Genomic DNA, 20559 nt, shown 5'->3' with positions numbered 1-20559 from the left:
GGGAATGCAGACAGTGGAAGCTGTATGGCCATCTGAAAGCCTGGGCATTTACCCTGAGGAGCATCTGTCAGCTGGCATCACACATGTCCCAGGATAAACTGGGTAAGGCAGCACAAAGTGCTAGGGTGAGGTCTTTCAGAGATCCAGCTCTAGCTGTGAACTCTGTGAACCTGGGCAAGTTCCTTAAACCTCTGGTCTATTTTCTTACCTATGAAATGGGATGATAGTGCTATCACAGACTTGTAAGAGTGTATGAGAATTTGGCCTGAATTTTGTTCAATTTCCTTTTAAATAAAGGCAACCCCTGAATTTGAGAGCCCCTGATTTTATCACTGTTTCTAAAATCATAACCAAGCTCACCCTCCAGTAATAAATTGCAGTTTCTGACTACTAAGTAACCACAACCTACGCCTCTGCTGAGCAGGTCGAGATAGGGCTCCCGGTTCACCACAATCTGCTGTGAGCTGGGAAACGACGCACAGCAGGCAGACAAGGTCCTTGCTCTCACACTGTTAAATCAACATCAGCTGACTCAGCCTGGACGCGGAACAAATAAAATATCCAGTTTTTTACAGTAGATTTTCTTGAGATTGTGGAACTTTTTGTGCTCTTTTATCTGATGGCCCAGAATGTAAAAGGGGCAAAAAGTCAAGAGAAGCCTCCGTTTGACCACCAACCTCAACGTTGGTTCAGTGTGTTATATTCTCGCCTGTCTTTCTCACTTGATGCAGGAAACACTCTCAACCCTCAGTTTTTCCTTACAGTCACATTGTGGCTTGATTTTTTTCAAGGTAACTGCCTCTGAGTTTGGCCTGGTCCAGCTTCCTTGGGGAGCTCCCCAAACTGGCCTTAGTCTGTAATATCACCAAAGGCAGGAGTGGGCTTTTGAAATATTTTGCAGAAACAAACAAAGATGAATACGTATGACGCTGAGGTCCACGAAACCAAGATAAGATTACTCTTGTGGATGGGTGGGGAAGGCAGACTCCGCCAGACGACTGAGGGTCCTGGCAAGACCGGGGTGCCCTTCACCCCTTCACGTATTTGTCACGGGGATTTGGCAACTCATATGTGGAGAAAGCGAAAGATCAGTGTCTGAGTAAGTGAGGGAACATCAGTGAGGAGCTAATTGGGGTCAAACAGGTTTTTAAAGTGTATCTTTCCTCTCTCTCTGAGTTGGGATAAGTCCCTTCCGTTTCACAATCTGGCTGTTCAAACAAGCACATTTAATATTGACCCACTTTCTTTTGGACAATGGTTTCTCATAAAGAACATCTGCAGCATATTCAACGGGCCTAGTTATTCTTGGGTTATCTGAGGGTACGTTGTAGGTATTGCCTGCTCATATATGAACACTTCCGGAGAGGCAGCAACGCCTCTGGGGGCCGTTGAATCCTGACCCTCTGAATTGCCATTTCTGGGACTGCCAGTAAGTCAGTTAAGCTTTCTGTGCCTCTGTGTTTTCATTCATAGAATGCGAATAGTAATAATAACGACATCAACTGGTTGTCAGGACTATTAAATAAGTTACTATTTAACAGTATTTGGAACAATGTCTAACACATACTAAGTGCTTTACAAGAATCTGTTGAATAAATAAATTTAAAAATAACAAAAACTATGGCAACTGAAACAATGGATGAAGATGAGGTTGGAAGATTAGCTTGGTGTGTAACTTGGTGTAAGAATCTCCAGTAACAGAGATGCCCTAAATATAAATATGAATGCCCTTTCATTTTTCATGAGAAAAGATGAATCCTAAAAAAATGTTCCTAATGGATACATTCATATGAATCAAAACTGGAAATAGTCCAAATGTCCATCAGTAGGAAATGGATAACCAAATTGTGGTACATGTATAAAATATAATACAGTTGAACAAGAAACCGATTAAGCTACTGATGTGTGCAAAACATAGAAGAGTCTCAAAAACTTACGTTGAGCAAAAGAGTACAAATTATATGATTTCTTTTATATGAAGTTCAAGATCTACAATTTAAATATATGGTGATATGGATTAAAAGCATGATTTCTGGGGTTGGAGTTGAGGATTGACTGGAAAGGGAATGAGGTATCTTTCCAGGAAGATGAGAGTATTATCTATCTTTATTTGGGTGCTGGTAACATGGAATAGATATTTTAAAAAAATCTTCTCAAGTGTATATTTCAGATCTGTGCATTTTACTCTAAGTGAATTACATGCAATAAAATAAAAATTGACAAAATAAATAAATGCTGGCTTCTGGTAATTGCAGGCTAGTTAATTCAGAGCAGACCTCCCAGTGGAGACAACAAACATTTCTGGATGAAATATTAAGACCCTGTTCCTAGTAATATCAACAAACTCTGAAGAAAGTGAGAAGTAATTGGACCAAGAATTTAGGACAAGAGGAAAATCCAGAGAGGAGAGCAAGGGGTTTGGGGCCACATTTGCCCTAGGAACAGGAAGAGATGGCAGAGAGGTTAACCAATTCTCCTAACAGTCTCTGGAGGAAAGGACAAACAAAAGTTGAAGTACAAGGGCTGCCCAAATCGAGGACCATGGTACAGGGCTCACACTTAGAGCTGATATCCAAAAGCCGTAAAATATAGAAGAATGAACCAGAAGTAAGCCAGCTGCTTTCAAGGACTACAACCTACATGGTCTAGAAAATTTCTACCCTGCAGATTGGATTAAGGTGACTCAAGATTGCTAGTACTCATAGGCACCTGTCAGAAAGAAACAACAAAAAGCATGCTCTCTGGAAGAAGACAGTATCACAGGCCTTAAATTATTTCTATACATCTTTTTAAAAACATATCTAGCACTCACTGAAAAATAAGGAAACACACAAAAAGGTGTATCGATATGAATCAGAACCAGCACAAAGAACAACAGAAAGAGACCCATAAATATTGGGGATAGTGAAGTTTCCAGAAATCTAACATGTTTCAAGTATTTTACTAAGCTTATAGAGACAGATGCCAAACAACATCTCAGCAGGAATGGAGTCTTTAATTTTTTTTTTTTTTTTGTGGTACGTGGGCCTCTCACTGTTGTGGCCTCTCCCGTTGCGGAGCACAGGCTCCGGACGTGCAGGCTCAGTGGCCATGGCTCACGGGCCCAGCCGCTCCGCGGCACGTGGGATCTTCCCGGACCAGGGCACGAACCCGTGTCCCCTGCATCGGCAGGCGGACTCTCAACCACTGTGCCACCAGGGAAGCCCGGGGGCATCTCAATTTTAATTCTAAAACGTTTCTAGTGTTTTGCGGGAGCACAGCAATCAGCTGTTCTACCTTCTGAAAGCAGCAGATACCTTCTGTCTTCTAGTACCTAAAAGGTCTCTTTCCAGAAAGACCTGTTTCTCTATAATGAATGCTCATTCCGGCTCATGTCGCACTATCATCGCTGAGGTCGCACACTCTGCAAATGTTTGCCGGGTGTACCTCGGGGGCAAGCTGTAGTGACCTGTACCCCGAGACTGCACCTGTGCTGATGTCCTTGTGCCTTTGTTTCAGAAAGACGCTGACCGGGCACTGTTTGCTCAGAGCCTCCCCTACTTGCAGTTCTACCTTTATTAGGAGAAGCCCCTCACCCGTGGGCAGAATAGAGAGGTCACAGCTGCACACCCCCAGCGGGGGCCACATCCACACGGCCAGAGTAACTTAGGTCGGAGCAGTGAGAAGCTGAGTGCACCACTGTGGGCGGCTGACCAGTCTAAGAAAAGCTCCTGCAGGCCACCCAGCATGGCTGCTTTAAGTCTTTTGTGGACCCTAGGCACTATGCCTTCAGGGACCACTGCTCTGAAATTTAAAAACATTATTACAAATTTATCAAAAATTATGCTTTATGACTGCATTGGTATAAAGACAAATCCAAACTGGATTATATCTCTTTCTTTCTTCAGATTTTAAGAGAAATGAAAACACTTTCAGGGGCCCCTGAAAGTATCGTGGCTTTAGGCGCCATGCTTACTGTGTCTACAGGGTGAGCTGTCCCTGACATCAGGCCAACATGCCCTGCCCCACAGGAAGTCCAAGCCCCAAGCCCAGGCTCTGACAACTCCGTGTTGGGTTTTGTTCCTTATCACTTATTTCTCAGGGATCCCGGCCAATGTAACAAAATGACGAAGGCTTGAGGGCGTCCAGTAAATAACACCTTTTATCCCTCCCCAAGGAACAAGACAAATAGTTAGGAAGATGGGGGGCAATGTATCCCCTTTATTACCAAGGGAGGCTAGGTTGAAAGATACCATCCATTTGCTCTAGGAATTAGGAACATTTATCCCCCCAACTGCTGGCAATCCTGGATGGAATTAGACCGCTCTGCAAGGCAGGGAACAGTGTGCCCCTGACGGGGCAGCAGAGATGCCTCCTCCTGGTAAGAAGCTAGCTCCCAAGAGGTAGAACATGGAATGCTGGGGAGCATGCCCAGATTTTTCTCCCTACACTTAGCAATCGGAATAGTCTCTCAGTGCAGGGGAGGGAAAGGGGGGAGAGAGATCACCTGAGTGTCTATACCTAGGAAAAGGCATAAGGAGTTCAGAAGAAGTATTCCCCTCCAAAGAGTCCCTGTTAAACTTTAAGCATGTTTAGAATCTCTCAAAGGATTGGAAGAATAGGAGAGGAATTACACTCAAAGTTATTTTGACTTTTTAAGCGTAATCCGCAGGCAGAAGAACGAGGGAACGAAGGTAAAGCTCTATGTCACTCACTCAATAAATCAATAATATTTAGTAAAATGGTTACGCCTAAGTCCTTTGAAATAAAGGCCGTTCAAAATACCTGAAGCATTTTTTTTTTCAATACACGTAATAGAGGAACAGGCGTTGAATCTTGGAGTTTAACAAACAATCACAATATTCATAAAAAGTAGGAAAGTGATGCCTTGCACTTGAGTCTCTGTTGCTAGGTTGAGTAGCACTAAAAGTAAACAAACAAACAAGGCAGAGAGAAGAAAAGTCTTTGATAAAATTACCCTTTTATGATTATAGAAAGATCCTGGTCTAACTCCATCAAATCTCTGTGATATTCATTGCTCAATAAAAATATATTCACTGAGGGCCTCTACATGTTAACTGGGCAGATGGTGGTAAACAAGACAGCCTCTGTCCGTATGGAGCCTGCATTCTTCTCTTAAAACAAAACAGGTTCCTGGGCTTGAACATTAAAGAGAAATTACACCCTGATCCATAGGTTTCCCAAGGACAAAAAAAACCAATAAATATTATTTGAAGGAAGTTGGGAAGATAAAAAGTAGCCTTTGAATTCTTGGGACGACTGTGACTGGTAAAAATGATACTTGTTGGTCAGTTATGAGTCATAAATATAATTATCAATTGCTGATCCATTTTTCTCTTTCACTTCTGCATGTAGATATAAAAATACATCATCATAAATCACCAGCACAGAATTACCATCATTAGGTCACAGTCAACAGGGGGCAGCTTTATTCAACGGCAGTTTAATTGGAATAAATAGCCTACAATATCCCCTTTTAGAAACTTTTTAATATATGGAGTCTTGAGGCTTTTTGCTTCCACAGTTTTATCTCACGATAATCCACTTTATCAATTATGTCCGGCTAGGTCAAAATGCATTCAAGCCTTAGTGGAGGGTAGCTTTGTTTCATCAATAAACTCCTGGCGAAGTTTCCTAATCAGATTTATGTTTTACGCCTTGTATAATTGTGTGAGGTGACCTTGTAAGGCAATTATCATCGAAATTTTCTTCAGCCAGGTATGCTTTCTAGTAACCACACACCTATATCTCAAGCTCTGCTTTTAACCCATTTCTTTCTTCTTTCTCAATCTTGTACCTGAATAACTCATTAGTTGGGAAAGCTCAATCATTAATTTGCTTAGTGCTTATAATTAATGGCAACAATATTGTGCTTTTCTAGTAAGTTACTGTAATAATTATTATATGTTCAATAATCACTTTAAAGTTGCTTTGATACATTATTAGTGCTAATCACCGCTACAATGTCCCTGAAATACATACAACTCTCAGTACACATGTGAACACACACGTTTTCTCACACACACACACACACACACACATACACAGTTGGTTGATAACTTGGAAAAGATACCTGCCACAAATTCCTTAAACTCAACGCATCTAAAGAAATAATGCCACAAATTATATTTTCTGGCAATCCAAACAATAAAAATATTTGTTACAGATTTGAGATAAAATTAGGAATTCTTGGAGTAACTTTGTAAATGGATTGCTAAAGCAGGTTTTATTTTTCCTCGGTCGGAGTGATTCTCAAATACTAATGGGTTTTCTTAAGTTCTTTATTTCCATGGGGGTTTTGGTGTCGGCGCTGGGTAATGCTTGTGCCTCACAATGGCTTCTCGTGAATACTGTCATGTGATGTGCCCAGACTTGCCATACATATTAAGACCTGACCAGAAATAAAAATACGGTTTCATCATTGAAGTCAAAACTGTGTTAACTGCTATGAACAGATGAGATTCCACAGACAGAGGCCTCTGGCCAATGTCTGCAAGACAAGGGCTGATTTGGAATCCACGCGGCCTCTGGACCGGGGCAGGACCACATGACTCGCTCTGACAGGCGACGTGGGAGTGGATACGTGTCACTTCCAGGACGAGGTGCCCAGTCGGCCATTTGCCCTCCTTCTCGCCTCAGCAAATACGAAGCCAGGAGACCAGGCCTCACTTGGCCTGGGAACCTGAGTGAGTACAGCATGTGTCCCCAGCAGGACACAGAGAGGGTGCAGGAGGCCCTCTGGGCTTTGGGTCACCGAGATTAACATGTTACTGCAGCACGATGGAGCCTGTCTGACTGATCGTCTCAGCTAGGCAATCGCGAAGCTTCCACAGCAGAAAACGTGGGCTGAGGATTTATATCCATCCATTCAGTAAAACGTATCGAATGCCTACTATGTGCCAACACCGTGTTAGATTTCGGGGAAACAAGTGTGAGCAGAACAGTTTTCCCTTTTGTCATGGAGCTTATATTCTTGTGGAGAACCTGAATACTAATGACTTAAAAGATACATAGGCCGATGGGTGCAATGTAGGCAACAAGGGGCAGTGCTGTGACGAAGAGTAACGGCCGTGACCTACGGCCAGGGAAGCCAGGGGACGCCTTTCAGAGAAGATTAAGCAGAGCCCAGAAAAATGAGAGTGCCGGCCACGTGAGATGGGGCCAGGCACCGAAGAGGAGGCTCAGTGGCCTGGGGCAGTCCAGGATTCTGGTTTCCCAGGACCTGATGGAGGGCCGCTGTGCCTGAAGCCGGGCATGAGATGGTGCTGACGCAGGGGGCGTGACCGCTGTTATAGGGCCACGGATAGCGGCCGATGTCATGTGTCACCCAGATTCCCCTTCAGGACGGAAGCATTTCTTCTCCCAGCTGCTGGCGGTGCCGCCTGCTGACCGCCCTTGGCTGTCAGTCCTCTGGGGAATTGCCCATGATGCTCTCTACAAACCCGCCTGCGTGCTGGGCTCTGTCTTGGAGACTTCCTCTTGAAGGAGCAAACTGCAACGTGGCAACAAGTCCATGGGATTTAATTCCAAATTAAATGGAAGGTGATTGAAAGGCTTTACTAAAAGCAAGGAAGGGTGGTTGTAGCTGGTGTGTGCTGAATTCGGGAGAGTAGCAATAGAACCAGAGGGTGCGTGAGGAAGCCCAGGTGAGGCGGCGGCTGGAACTAGGGTAATGAAGTAAAAACTGAGGAAAGTGGATAAACGTAAGATACATTTTGACAGAACCTGGTGGTTAACTGGATAGTGCAAGGAAGGCGGGCATCAAAGAATAACATCAAAGTGACGGCACGACACAATTTTGAATGTGCAGCGGCAGAAGATTCAGGGCACCAGAATTCGACAGCGCTTTGTGAAGCTTGGATACAACTGCGTAAAAGGAAGTCCTGAGAAAAGACTCCAGTGCTAAACATCTTGTGAGGTAATAGTTGGGCTTCATTTTAGAAAACTGTCCCCAAAGAAATATGTAATCAGTATAAATTTGAAAACATGGCCACAGATGACTACGATTTCCATATTCTAGTACTATATATTACGTGGTGTTTGCCTAATAAATTATTGGCAATTGGTTGCTACCTGGCACTTTGTAACTAAGCTGAGCATAAATACTGTAAACTGAATGACAAAACAGTAAGAAAACGTGGTTCATTATGAGGTAACAGCATAGGCTCGGAAGTCCATAAGGGCTTGAAATTCCAGAAGACAGGCTTGTAATGATAAGTCAAATGCCACTAAATGTCATTTTGAAATAGGTATTTGTTTAGTTTCGTGGCAAATTATGCTCATTCGGAGACGGAGGTTGTCTTTGCCAAGCATTTATTTAACACAGGTTCACTGCGGGGATTATAATAATTTCACAAGCCAATAGCATACAGGATAATGTCTCTTCACAAACCAGTAAAGAAATAACATACCCCCAACCAACGGTAGATAAATTCTGCTATTGTTCCAGACAAGGGGACTTGTACCTGTCTATGAAGTGGCTCTCAGGGGAGACAGGTTGACCAACCAGAGCTGATGGCCAGCAGCCAGCACAGAAGTGAAAAGTCCCCTGTTGCTAGAGCTTGTAGCTCCAAATGACCGTAGTGGTGTTAGCGGGCAAGAAGACCTCCCCTCCCGGGGCCACTCCTGGTAGAAGAGTTGCCTTCACCTTGGCAGGAGCTAATGCCCCAAGGTCTTTGGAGAGCTGTTTAGATGAGCGAACGGCAGCCTTGCCCAGACTGAACACTGTCGGGCAGCCCTCACTCACTCCTGAGTATTTATAACCTAGATGTCCCCTTGTCACAGCTGCTTCTTCACCCATCCTTAATTTTTAATTAAATTTTTTTGGAATATAGTTGATTTACAATGTTGTGTTACTTCCTGCTGTACAGCAAAGTGAATCAGTTATACATACATATATATCCACTCTTTCTTAGATTCTTTCTCCATATAGGTCATTACAGAGTATTGAGTACAGTTCCCTGTGCTATACAGTACGTTCTTATTAGTTATCTATTTTATATATAGTAGCGTGTATATGTCAATCCCAAACTCCCAATTTACCCCTCCCCCCCATAACCATACGTTTGTTTTCTACATCTGTGACTCTACTTCCGTTTTGTAAATAAGTTCCTTTGTACCATTTTTTTAGAGTCCACATATAAGCGATGTCATATGCTATTTGTCTTCCCCTGACTTACTTCACTCAATGTAACAATCTCGAGGCCCACCCACAAGTCCACAGCACTGTCCCTCAGCTGCTGAGCTACTGAGTGGTCACTGGCAACCACAGATGTGGATGATGACGTCCTGACAGGCGATCTCACTTTTACAGCAAAACACTAACTTCATTCTTGAAAACCACTTCACTCGTAAAAACAACTTCATTTGGTCATTAACAAGCAGATTTGAAATCATATCAAATCACTGCAAAACAGCATTGCACAAGGTCAGCCTTTATGTAATGACTGGACTAAAAGAAAGTAGAAATTAAACAGCACAGAAGGGTCCTGGGAGCAGCTGCCTTATCTGACCTCAGACCTTCTACCATGATCTAGAAGGAACTGCTGCCACCAATGACCACCCAAACTACACTGCCTCTGCTGTGACTCTACAGGCTGCTTCGCTCACCCCCACAGTCAGACACCCGTGTCTGCAAACATGGATGTCAGTCCTCATTGCCTCCGATTCATCTAGGAGTCATCAAAAAAATTACCAAAGAATTGCGGATGCTTGACTTAGAATGTTCCTTATGAATAGTGATTATTTGAGAATCTGCACGAATATCTTCAGGAATGGATCAGCTGTTAGCCTGCTTTTTGGCAAAGTCAGAAGAAGCCTTTCTCTCGGTGGAACTATAATTGATTATTTGAGTTCACTGGAGAGGGCTGCCGCTTGAGAGATTTACTTATAGTGTCTCAGATCTAAACATTGGACTGAGGGTCTAATGAAATGCTTCTTTTATAATTCCACAGGGTCTTCAAATAATTTACTCCTAGGTGAATCGGGGGCAGTGAGGACGTGCGTGGGCACCACCCTCAGTAGGCAAGCTCAGGATGCTGGTGCTAGGGTTTTCTGTTCTCTTTGCTTCTAGAGTTCATCGCTCTGCAGAGGAATTTTCAGAAGTAGGCGGACTGCCATTGGTTGTTTGCTAGCACCTTCCAAAGCAGATTTTTGGAAACTATTTATTACAGTTTCTGGTAGGAGGCTCTGTTTGAATCCTTTTAATAGTAACAGCGAATCTGCCTGCTATTGTTCAACTTTTTTTATTTTTTAACAGACTCTCTTCTTTGTCACCAAACATTGTTGTTTTAGGCAGCAATAAAACAGATAATGAACACGTTTTAATTAAAGCAAGTCTTCTAAAGAGACAAAATCTCCCTGGCATAACAACAATCAGATATTAAAAAAAAACACAATGGGAACATTAAGCCAGTGTTTCATGACGCATAAAAGGCTCCTCCTCTTTACCGTGGCTGGCTTAACCAAAGAATTATATTTTGTTTTAAACAGTCTAATATACTATTATATTTAAGAATAAAAACACTACTAACATATATATATATATAAAAATATTGGATTTAGAGATTTTATATATATATAATGCTATCATTTCAAATAACTTTGAAATAGATTACCTTATTAATTCTCATAATGCATTGACTGAACAAAAGCATTGTGTGGGTCGAATATATACTTCATATAAAAATGTCAATTTAGCCTGAGAAAACCAGTGGGAATAAAGCTTCAGTGATCTCCCTGATCGGCTTCCTTGCTCTCCGTTGCTATACTATGACTTTCATAGACCCCTTCTGTTCCCTCCTTCTTACCATCTATAACCACAAATACGGGCAGCATTCAAATCATTCTCCACGAAACTCTTAGGTTTTAAGAATCTCTGGAGTAAATACGGTGGGGTGCCACCTGACCACACATGCTGGTGGCGTTCATGAGCTTCAGTGCTTAGAAAGCTAGGGCCCTTGCAATGAGTCTGACTGGGAGAGAAGTCTGCAGGACACATCCTCAGAGCTTTGAATCAGTGGGTCCAGAAAGCTTTATCTAAACAAATATCTCGGATAATTCTTTTGCAGCCAATTGATGAGGCAACATTTGGGAACCACTGTTCCTGACTACCTTGGCTCTGATGCTTCACATTGTAAGGCATAAGAACATCTGGTCTAGCACTTGGAGTGGATCTGTAATATATTTGATGGAGAATTAATACAGCATTTAACTACATTATGAGTGCAGTTACCATTTAAAACCCAGAGGTGATGAATGAGATGAATACAGTTGATAATAAAATAGCAAGATTGCATGTATCATAATTGCATCAGCTGTACTTAAGTCACTAAAAATTAAACCCTTTTTCTTTTCTGAGTCAACAGATCATGACAAGAATCATTAGTGTTATCATTGTTTGTATTGAATTATTCTCTCAGATAATACTTAGTATGACTTGTGTCAAAGATACCGTTTTCTTCCCAATTAATTTTGTATATAATACTGCCCGAGTCCACCCTGGTCAATTGAAGCAACTACCTCATATTCCAAGTTTTTGTTTTCCTGTAGATAGTGTGAACAGCAGTTTCAAATTTTACATATGAGAATCACTGATTTTGGTGAAGAACGACTCATTAAAGTCTGTTTGGTACATGATCAACCCAATGGCTGAGAGCCTGGATCTACAGATTGACTTAGAGAGGAGGGCAGGAATGAAATAAAAAAGCTAAGTCTTAGGGACAGACAAGAACAAAAACAAATAATAAACATAAAAGTAGCAGATAACGTTTATTGAGCACTATTATATCAATTTAGAATATATAGAAATATCTTATGTATTTCAGTATATCCTAAAATTATCAAAATATGAAACTCTACTCCAAGTATCTTTTCATGTAATATCTCATTTATTGCTCATGATACTCCTGTTATGAACTGAATTGGGTCTCCTCCCCAAATCATATGTTGAAGCTCTAACCCCTAATGCAACTAACTGTATTTGGAGATACGGCTTATAAGGAAGTAATAAAGGTTACGTGAGGTCATAAAGGTAGGGCCTTACTCCAGTAGGACTGGTGTCCTTCTAAGAAGAGCAAGGGACATGAGAGCTCTCTCTCTGCAGGCACATAGGGAAAAGGCCATGTGAGGACACAGCAAGAAGGTGGCTGTCTACAAGCCAGGAAGAGAGGCCTCCCCAGAAACAAACCCTGACTGACCATACGCTGATCTTGGACTTAAAGCATCCAAAACTGTGAGAAAATAAATTTCTGTTGTTGAAGACACCTAGTCTGTAGTATTTTGTTATGGCAGCCCTAGACTAATATAACCCCTATGAGGTAGTAGTGTTAATAGCTCCATTTTACAAAGGAAAGATACAATAACCTGCCCACGGTCAGAAAGCGGACAGCAGAATAATTTTCAGCAGACTGGACGGCTATAAGATCAGTCAAAATAAGTTAGAAAATATGTGAAAAGAAGTACCATAAGCAAGAATATTTAAAACATAGAGATATGGTTTATAACAACATAGCAAGACTGCTTACACAGTAACTGAACTGCAGGATTAGAAATCCAGGCAGAGAGAAGTAATCTTGTAGAAATGTCAAGTGGCCCAGGAAAGGCAGAAATGGGCTTTTATTTGTTCTTTGTGGCTAGATGACCTTGGGAGCGATTCAGGAAAATTTTTCTAGCTTGACGCAGAAGAACAAACAAGGGAGTAGGCAGAAGATAAAGTGTGAGACAACTGTAAAATCCTTATAGCTGTACTAACACAAAATGAGCAAAAAGACTGCATCCCACTGTACTTAGAATAAGTCCAAATTCTTTACCATCGGCTGTATTTGTAGCATAATCTTAGAACTTATTATGAACCAAGACATTTTTGAAAATGAAATACTATCACAAATTTTCAAGTACAACAAGGTTAAACCAGAACAGTTCTGGGCAAATGCGGGTACAGCTTTGCAAAGCTTCTCTTATAATCAGAAAATCAAGCCCAATGAGTACATGTAATACATCAAGGCTATGTGGCTAGAAAACCCAACTTTAGAAAAAAGATTTACCAGGAATTATTTCATTAAGAATTAATGTAAATGATCAAGATATATTCTCAGATATCCATCATCTACATGTTTTATTCCAGCAACTCTCTCCCTAAACCTTTAAGTAAATTTTCAAAGGTGTTTCACACATAAGAAATAATTGTTAGCTTAAAAACACTAATTCTAGGTTCGGTAGAAGAATTATAAGTTCACGTAAGCCTTTGAACCAAAGAGAAGTACATGTGTCATGTGGGTCCCTCTCTGTACCCATATCTACATTCAAAGCCTCAACGAAGATAGAAAGTGAAGAAATGTAGTTTGCAGATTGACTGACGTTTTGCTTTTTCTTTATATTTGTTTGAGAAAAGAAGGAAGACACCTTTCACCACTTTTTTCCAGGGATCTTGGTGTCAAGAATCACTTGGTGTCAGGAATCACTTGGGATCTTTCCCAGGAAGGTTGTCACAAAAACTACCAGCTGCTAAATATGATAACTTATAGTGAAACGTGTCTTATACAAATCAGCAGCCTAAGGTCAGAAAGACACGCAAAGGGTTCACGTACAACTCAAATCCCGTATGCAGATCGTCACCCGAACCACAGCTGTCTCTGGGGCGCTGGGTCTTGCCTGCTGACATGGTTGCGTCAGTGCACGTGGCACGACCTTTTCTCAGCGTCTGTTAACAGCTCTTATTCCAGGTCACAAGTTCTTTGCTTCCCCACCTGCTCCTACAATACCATACACGTATGAACTGATTCACGCAATATGACTCACGATTAAACCACAGAAGTGGAATTTGTGCTTCACGAATTCCAGTTTTAGTAGTGTGTTCACATCCCTTGAATGGTACTTTTTACTTCCTTCCAACAGAAGGATTCATAGAAATGTAATAGTGCAAAAAATCTGAACATACTTCAGCACCCAGAAGCTGAAATCTAATAAGTTCTCTTGAAACAATTTTTTTTCTCAGAATGGACCTTGCAAAGTAAGGATGTAAAGAATTCAAATATTTCCTTATTCCTTTTCTGTAAGTTACTAAGACAGAATAATAGATTTCTACATGGATTTTTAACTTTTTAAGGTATTCTCAGTAGCTAAAAAAAAAAAAAAATCTCAGAAAAAAATAGCAGTTTTAGGTATTACCCTGAGTTTTCTAACCTTCTCTGTTACATATATATATTGATTCTAAATTCTTTTCAGCTTTACACACATAAATAAGGAACATGAAGGTGCTTTGCGTTCACACAAAGAATGATGAACTTGGCTGGAATTATGGATTTTGCCTAATTCACTCCTCTTGCAGGGCGATCAGATGAGCTGATGAGGCCGCTGCATCGCTCAGTGATTAAGAAGCAGCAGCGAAAGCGTCTCCATCCAATGCCATGGACACGAGAGGAGGCAAAAGACTGTGAAAATCAGGACTGAGCAGGTAATTCAAGGTCAAGCACGCCGGCAGATGTGCTCGCGTGAGTTGGCAGGACAAGCAGGGCCCAAGTGGGCACTGGGAGCAGAGTGGCAAAGGCAGGGAACCTGAAGGCCAGACGGGGTAAGTGCCCGGTGCGGTAGGTCAGAGCATGTGGGCAGCACGGGCCGGAACACAAGACCGAGTGCACGTGCAGGACTTAGGGTAAAACACAGACAAGGACAGCAGCTCCCCTTACAAAACAGACTGGGGCTGTTTCCATATGTCTTGGTAGAAATCCTTTAGGACTTTCTAAATGTGAAGATTCATGACATGGGAGATAGTCCTTGTGTCGGGGTCCCCTCAGTTTTGGTGGCTCTCTAGAAGGACACACAGGACTCACTATACAGTCATGCTCACAGCCAAGGTTTACGACACTGAAAGGATTACAAAACACAATCAGCCGAGCGCAACTGTGCACGGGAAGCCGTCTGCAGGAACCAGGCCCAGACGTCCAGGACCCCCCGCCCCGTGGAGTCACACAGGATGTGCTCAATTCCTCCAGCTGGGGGCCGTGACCACATGTGCAGTGCTGTCCACCAGGGAGGCGTTCGACTCAGTGCCCAGGGTTTCTACACGGGAATCGTCATGAAGTCACCCTCTGCCTAGCACGTACCAATACTCCAGACTCTCAGAAGGAGAGCAGGTGTGGCACGAACCACATTGGTTCTACCCACAGTCTAGGGACAGTAAGCCGCTTTTATCATTTAGGGGAAGTTTTATACCAGTTCAGGGAACCGTTTACCAGCCGAGTCCCCAGATGCCAGCCAACGGCCAACCCTGCAAGCAGGCACTTCTAAGCACAGCAGTCTCAGGCCTATTGGGTTAACTCTTCGACACAGTTCCCATAACTATTTTCCCGTTTATATCCATCCCAGATGCAGCGGGCTTTGTTTGCCAGTGGGTATCTAAAAACTTTTCTATACTAAAGAGAACGCAAAGGAGCAAGAAGCAATAAACCTCACCAGGCATGGTCTGAATGTCTGGATCTTACTTTAGAGCTTTGGTGGTCGGCACTCATTATAGCAGGGTCCTGGGCCAAGTCCATACTAGGACCTGATGCCCCAAAGCTGGCCTGAGGCTGACAGCCCTTTCTCAGGCCCCTTTTCCTCAGCTGGGACGAGCTTCCTTGGGATGTGTGCGCAGTGATTGCAGTGATACAGATTAGAAGCTGGATTTTCCAGTAGCCAGATGTCTAGCATGTTAGAGATACAGTTGGAACGGTGGGTTTCTGGGTGAGTCTGAGGGGCAGGAAGAGAGAAGAGCTGCCCAGGCTCTCCAACTAAGAGAACGCCTCAGCTTCACTAGCAGCTTCTCACTTTCCTGCAAGGACAGTTGTCTAGATGCTACGAGCAGAGAAGGTGGATAGTAATTGCCTATTCTATCCAAAGAATCCCAATAACTTCCGGATGTCTTTGATTGTCTAGAGAATACGGAAGGACTTCTTGCTTTTCATTTTCCTTGGGAGGGTGACATTTAGCTCCACGGAAACCAAGGGTCTCTGGGATAATTTCCAATTAGCCACCATGCCCCGACCGAGGAGGTGTCATAAACCATGCTGGCCTGTGCACGAGGGGCAGGCAGCTGTGAACCCACGCGCTAACCTCTCATGCAGGCTAACAGCGCACACAGGTGGGCCAAAGACAGTGGACCGAAAGGCTAGGTTCAAAAAGCCAGCCTGAGAAAGGAGGGCCCGAGACAGGAACGAAGACCCAGAGTGCAAAGCCAAGATGCAAAGAGTGACAACAATGAAGGACAAAAGTATGGATGAGTGGCTGCTTGGAGGAATGTTCTAGAGGCTGATGATGAACCTTATAAAAGCCCCACAGCCTCCTGAGTGGAAACATTTGCTTCTTTGCTTCATTCCAAGGGCCCTGGGCTGAACGGGTAATTTTCATGTAAGTAACAAGGAAAATAAAGGTACATACTCTAATAAAAATTGAAACATATTCTTTTTTTTTTTTTTTTTTTTTTTTTTTTGTTGGTACGCGGGCCTCTCACCGTTGTGGCCTCTCCCGTTGCGGAGCACAGGCTGCGGACGCGCAGGCTCAGCGGCCATGGCTCACGGGCCCAGCCGCTCCGCGGCATGTGGGATCTTCCCGGACCGGGGCACGAACCCGTGTCCCCTGCATCGGCAGGCGGACTCTCAACCACTGCGCCACCAGGGAAGCCCTGAAACATATTCTTAAATTTCCTTAGTGCCATAGGAGTCATGCTTGGAAAAACTTTAACAGACACAAAATGACCTGAAAGCAACAAGTTTTGTTTTGTTTTGTTTAAATTACATAGTTCTTTGTCCCCTCAAATTCCCAGTAAGTGGTTTTCCTTCTGCTTAAGCTTTTTGTTTTTCTGGTTTTCTCTCTTTAAAGAAATGCATAGGAATAGAACTAGAATTATAAGACTGGCATGGTCTATTTAATAGTCATTAACTAAACAAATATCTTGAAAAAAAATAGTTTTGAAGCTATCTGTTTGGTTAAATACACGTATGATAATATGTACTCCAAGAGGCTCTAGATAGGATATAAAAGAAGTCATAGATCCATGCAATCAAACCTAGGAGGTAAGGGTGACATAGACGATATAACCATAAAAATTTATTATAACATAAAATTAAGTTATAAATTCTGGTTAATGTAAAGAAGTTTCTGAAAAAGTTCAAAGCAGTGAAATCCAGGTAAGTAGAACTTGTCAAGGAATATTTGAAAGAGGCAGGGAAGCCTGAGTTGGAACCTAAAAGATGGGAAGAAAGTGGAGGGGGAGAATAGAAGGGGCGAGCGTTCTAAGTGAAGGGAACGAGAGTTAAGGCACAAGGAGTCTGACAGATCAAGGCACTGGGGGCTAGGGGAGAACGTGAGTGTTGCAGAGACAAATTTGGCAACGTGGGCTGGACTTAGAGCTCTGAGGTCTTGAAAATCAGGCAAGAAAAATCAAGGAAGTGGCAGAGACAGCATTTCACAGCAGAAAGGGGGCTGACAATTTTGGAGAGGCAATTCACAGAGAATACTAATGAGCGATAAACATATTTCATCTGTAACCTTACATTCAGAAATGCAAACTGGCAATCAGCTCAGCATAAAAAACAAAAGCTCCATGGTTGTTAACCGTGCCTGGGAGGGTAAATGGGCACCACCTTTTGAAGGCTGTTTGTCATTTATCACAATTTGAAACACATACAACTTGTGGATCCACGCACTGGGAGAGAAGTCTTTGAACCTCTGCGTTCACGCATGTTTTGCTGGGTACGCCAACCATGCAAAGCCCTGACTTCTCTTTACTCAGGCCATCTCTCGAGTTGTATTTGCAGCGGGCAACCTTGAGGGAGGAGGTGATGTCTCCCTGCTTACTGCTTGCAATAAAAGGGTACGTTCCTCAAGCTTAACATTCCTCAGCAAAAATGCAGATGATGTGGGCACAGCTGACATCCGGGCCCTCTGGGTCACCCCCGAGGGACTCGGAGGCCAAGAAGAACCAATTCAAACGTGATGCTCGGGTTGCGTGCTGTGCCACCAGTAACAAAGTCCTTAGTCTCTGACCCACGAGTCTCACATCTCCTGACTTCACCCGTGAAACAGTCCTCCATGAAACTGCATCCATGAAATGCCAGTGAATTGGTGCCAGGACTGGAATTTGGGCTGAATGACTTGATATGGATACTTCCCAGAGTCCTTGGAAATACTCTCAATGTAGTAAAAACCTAGAGGCTATGGATGAAATTGGAGGGAAATTCACAGATGCATCTGCTCCTTCCCTCCATTTGCACTGCCATCGCCTTGATTCACACGCTCATCATCTCATGTCTGAACTACTGCGATAATCTCTCACCTGGTCTACTTGCTGGCAGTCTCATTCTTCCCTAAGAAATTACTTATCTACCTAGAGACCCCATGGCCTTTATATTCAAATGAACTAAAATTCCCAAAGGTTCCAACTGTCTCCTGGGTGATGTTCAAACTTATCATCCTGGCATTCAAGCCTTCTACAATTTGTCCTCAGCCTTCATATCCAAGTTAGCTTTCACTTGATACCATTTTACCAATTTATACTTTAAATACTTGTTATTTGCGTATGACATGTATATCTTTTCTGTGAAAATTCTTCAAAAATATAGTTTATGGATTCAGGGCACCTCAATTCAACTAGAATTTTCTGAGCATCTACTAGGTACAAGGTTCTGTCCTGGACATTGAAAGGGATAGAAAAATGTATGACTCTCCATGATGGACAGTATAATTTATAGTCCCTTTATGAAAAATAGTTCTAACGGGAGTCCTCAGTGGGTCAGACCTATAACACACTCCACCGCAGCAACTTCCTTGGGTAGCCTGGCGCTTCTGGGGCACTTTGCACATCCCGAACAATAGCATATGTGATTACAATGCTGTCTCTTTAGGCTTATCTGCTTCTTCCACAGCCTAACTGTCCATGTGCACACAGCTTTATTTAAAGTATTCCCTAAGTCACTCCTCTTCCTTCTTCTTGGCTCAGTGTTACAGAAGAATAATTATTTGCAAATAAGAAGATGGAGACTTTACCTTTACCCTGTGGTTCTTCCTACTCTTGGAAAATGTAACTAAGCATGTCTTCCCCAGTCGACCACTCCCTATTTATTCAAGTGCTGACAAAGCACTCCAGCTGTTCCTCTCATAACCGCCATCAGGTTCTCAGTAGAAATTATCAAAGAGGAGAAGACATTTAGTCAATAAGTGCTAAACCTTAACTGAGGTCTACAGTATTATTTTAGATAAATAACAGTGTCAATTTCCTCCCATGCAATCTTGGCATTTGACAAGCTAGAACTCCGATCGAAAAGCATTAAGAGGAAAAGAAGAATACTTTATGATGCTAAAGACACCATTCATAGTGAAGACATACTATTACTTAACAAATTGTATAAAGCAGAAAGTATAAAGATGAGAGAAAAAACAGACAAAAACACAATAATTTGGAGACTTTAACACATCTCTCTCAATCCAAGAAAACAAAGATAACAAAACGTTAATAAGGAAATAAAAGACACAGATAACATAATCAATAAGATAGATCTCATAGATCTATATCAAGCTCTGTATACCATTAGCAGAAAATACATACCCTTTTCCAGTGCACACTGAATATTCACAAAAGTGACATTTTAGGCCACAAAGAAGACCTCAGTAATCCAAAGAGTAGAAACAACATTCTCTGTCTACATGAAATAAAATCAGACATCAATTTAAAACCATCAAAAGGAAAAAGGTCCCTCCTCCTGGAAATGTAGCTCGTGTGCGCATGCACACACACACGCGCACACACACACACAATTAAGCTACCCCTCAGAAGAGAAATACAAAATTTAAACACAACTGATCAAAAATTTTAGGATACAGCTGAAGTGGTTATCGTAACAATAAAAATGAAAATATGTCAATTAAATGTCTAATCCTTAAAGCTAGAAAACCAAGGAAAAGTGGAATGGAAATAGTTGATAATGTTAAAAACAAAAGTTAATGAATAAGAAAACAAAGAACTGTAGACTTAATTAGGAAATGTAAAAGATAGTTCTTTGAAAAAATTCAACAAAGAAAAAATACTAATTAAAATAATTAAAAAGGGAGAAAGCACACATATAGGTAATTACAATGAAAAATCAATAACCATCAAAAAAGAAGAGTAGGGCTTCCCTGGTGGCGCAGTGGTTGAGAGTCCGCCTGCCGATGCAGGGGACGCGGGTTCGTGCCCCGGTCCGGGAAGATCCCACATGCCGCGGAGCGGCTGGGCCCGTGAGCCATGGCCGCTGAGCCTGCGCGTCCGGAGCCTGTGCTCCGCGATGGGAGAGGCCGCAACAGTGAGAGCCCGCGTACCGCAAAAAAAAAAAAAAAAAAAAAAAGAAGAGTAGCATCTCAAGGTAATTTCTACCCAATTTTTAAAGAACAGATAAATCCAAGTGCCACTTAAATATCCTAGTGCATAGAAAAACAAGGAAAACTTACAAATTCATATTCTGAGTATAATATTATGACCAAAAAAGAAAAACATGGATCAATTTCACTTATGGATATTTATGGCAAAAACTTAAAAGAACAATTAGAAAA

The 20559-nt window shown here is 42.3% G+C and overlaps 1 protein-coding gene across 3 annotated transcripts in view; it reads right to left on the bottom strand.

Moving 5' to 3' along the window:
* ASB5 (ankyrin repeat and SOCS box containing 5) overlaps positions 1-20559 on the bottom strand; it is an 83590-nt gene that overhangs the window by 59621 nt on the left and 3410 nt on the right. The window lies entirely within an intron of this gene.

The sequence above is a fragment of the Globicephala melas genome, chromosome 21, assembly GCF_963455315.2.
Source record: "Globicephala melas chromosome 21, mGloMel1.2, whole genome shotgun sequence".
Taxonomy (NCBI): Eukaryota; Metazoa; Chordata; class Mammalia; order Artiodactyla; family Delphinidae; genus Globicephala; species Globicephala melas.
The sequence above is the reverse complement of the archived record's forward strand: the minus strand, read 5'-3'. Positions and strand labels throughout refer to the sequence as shown.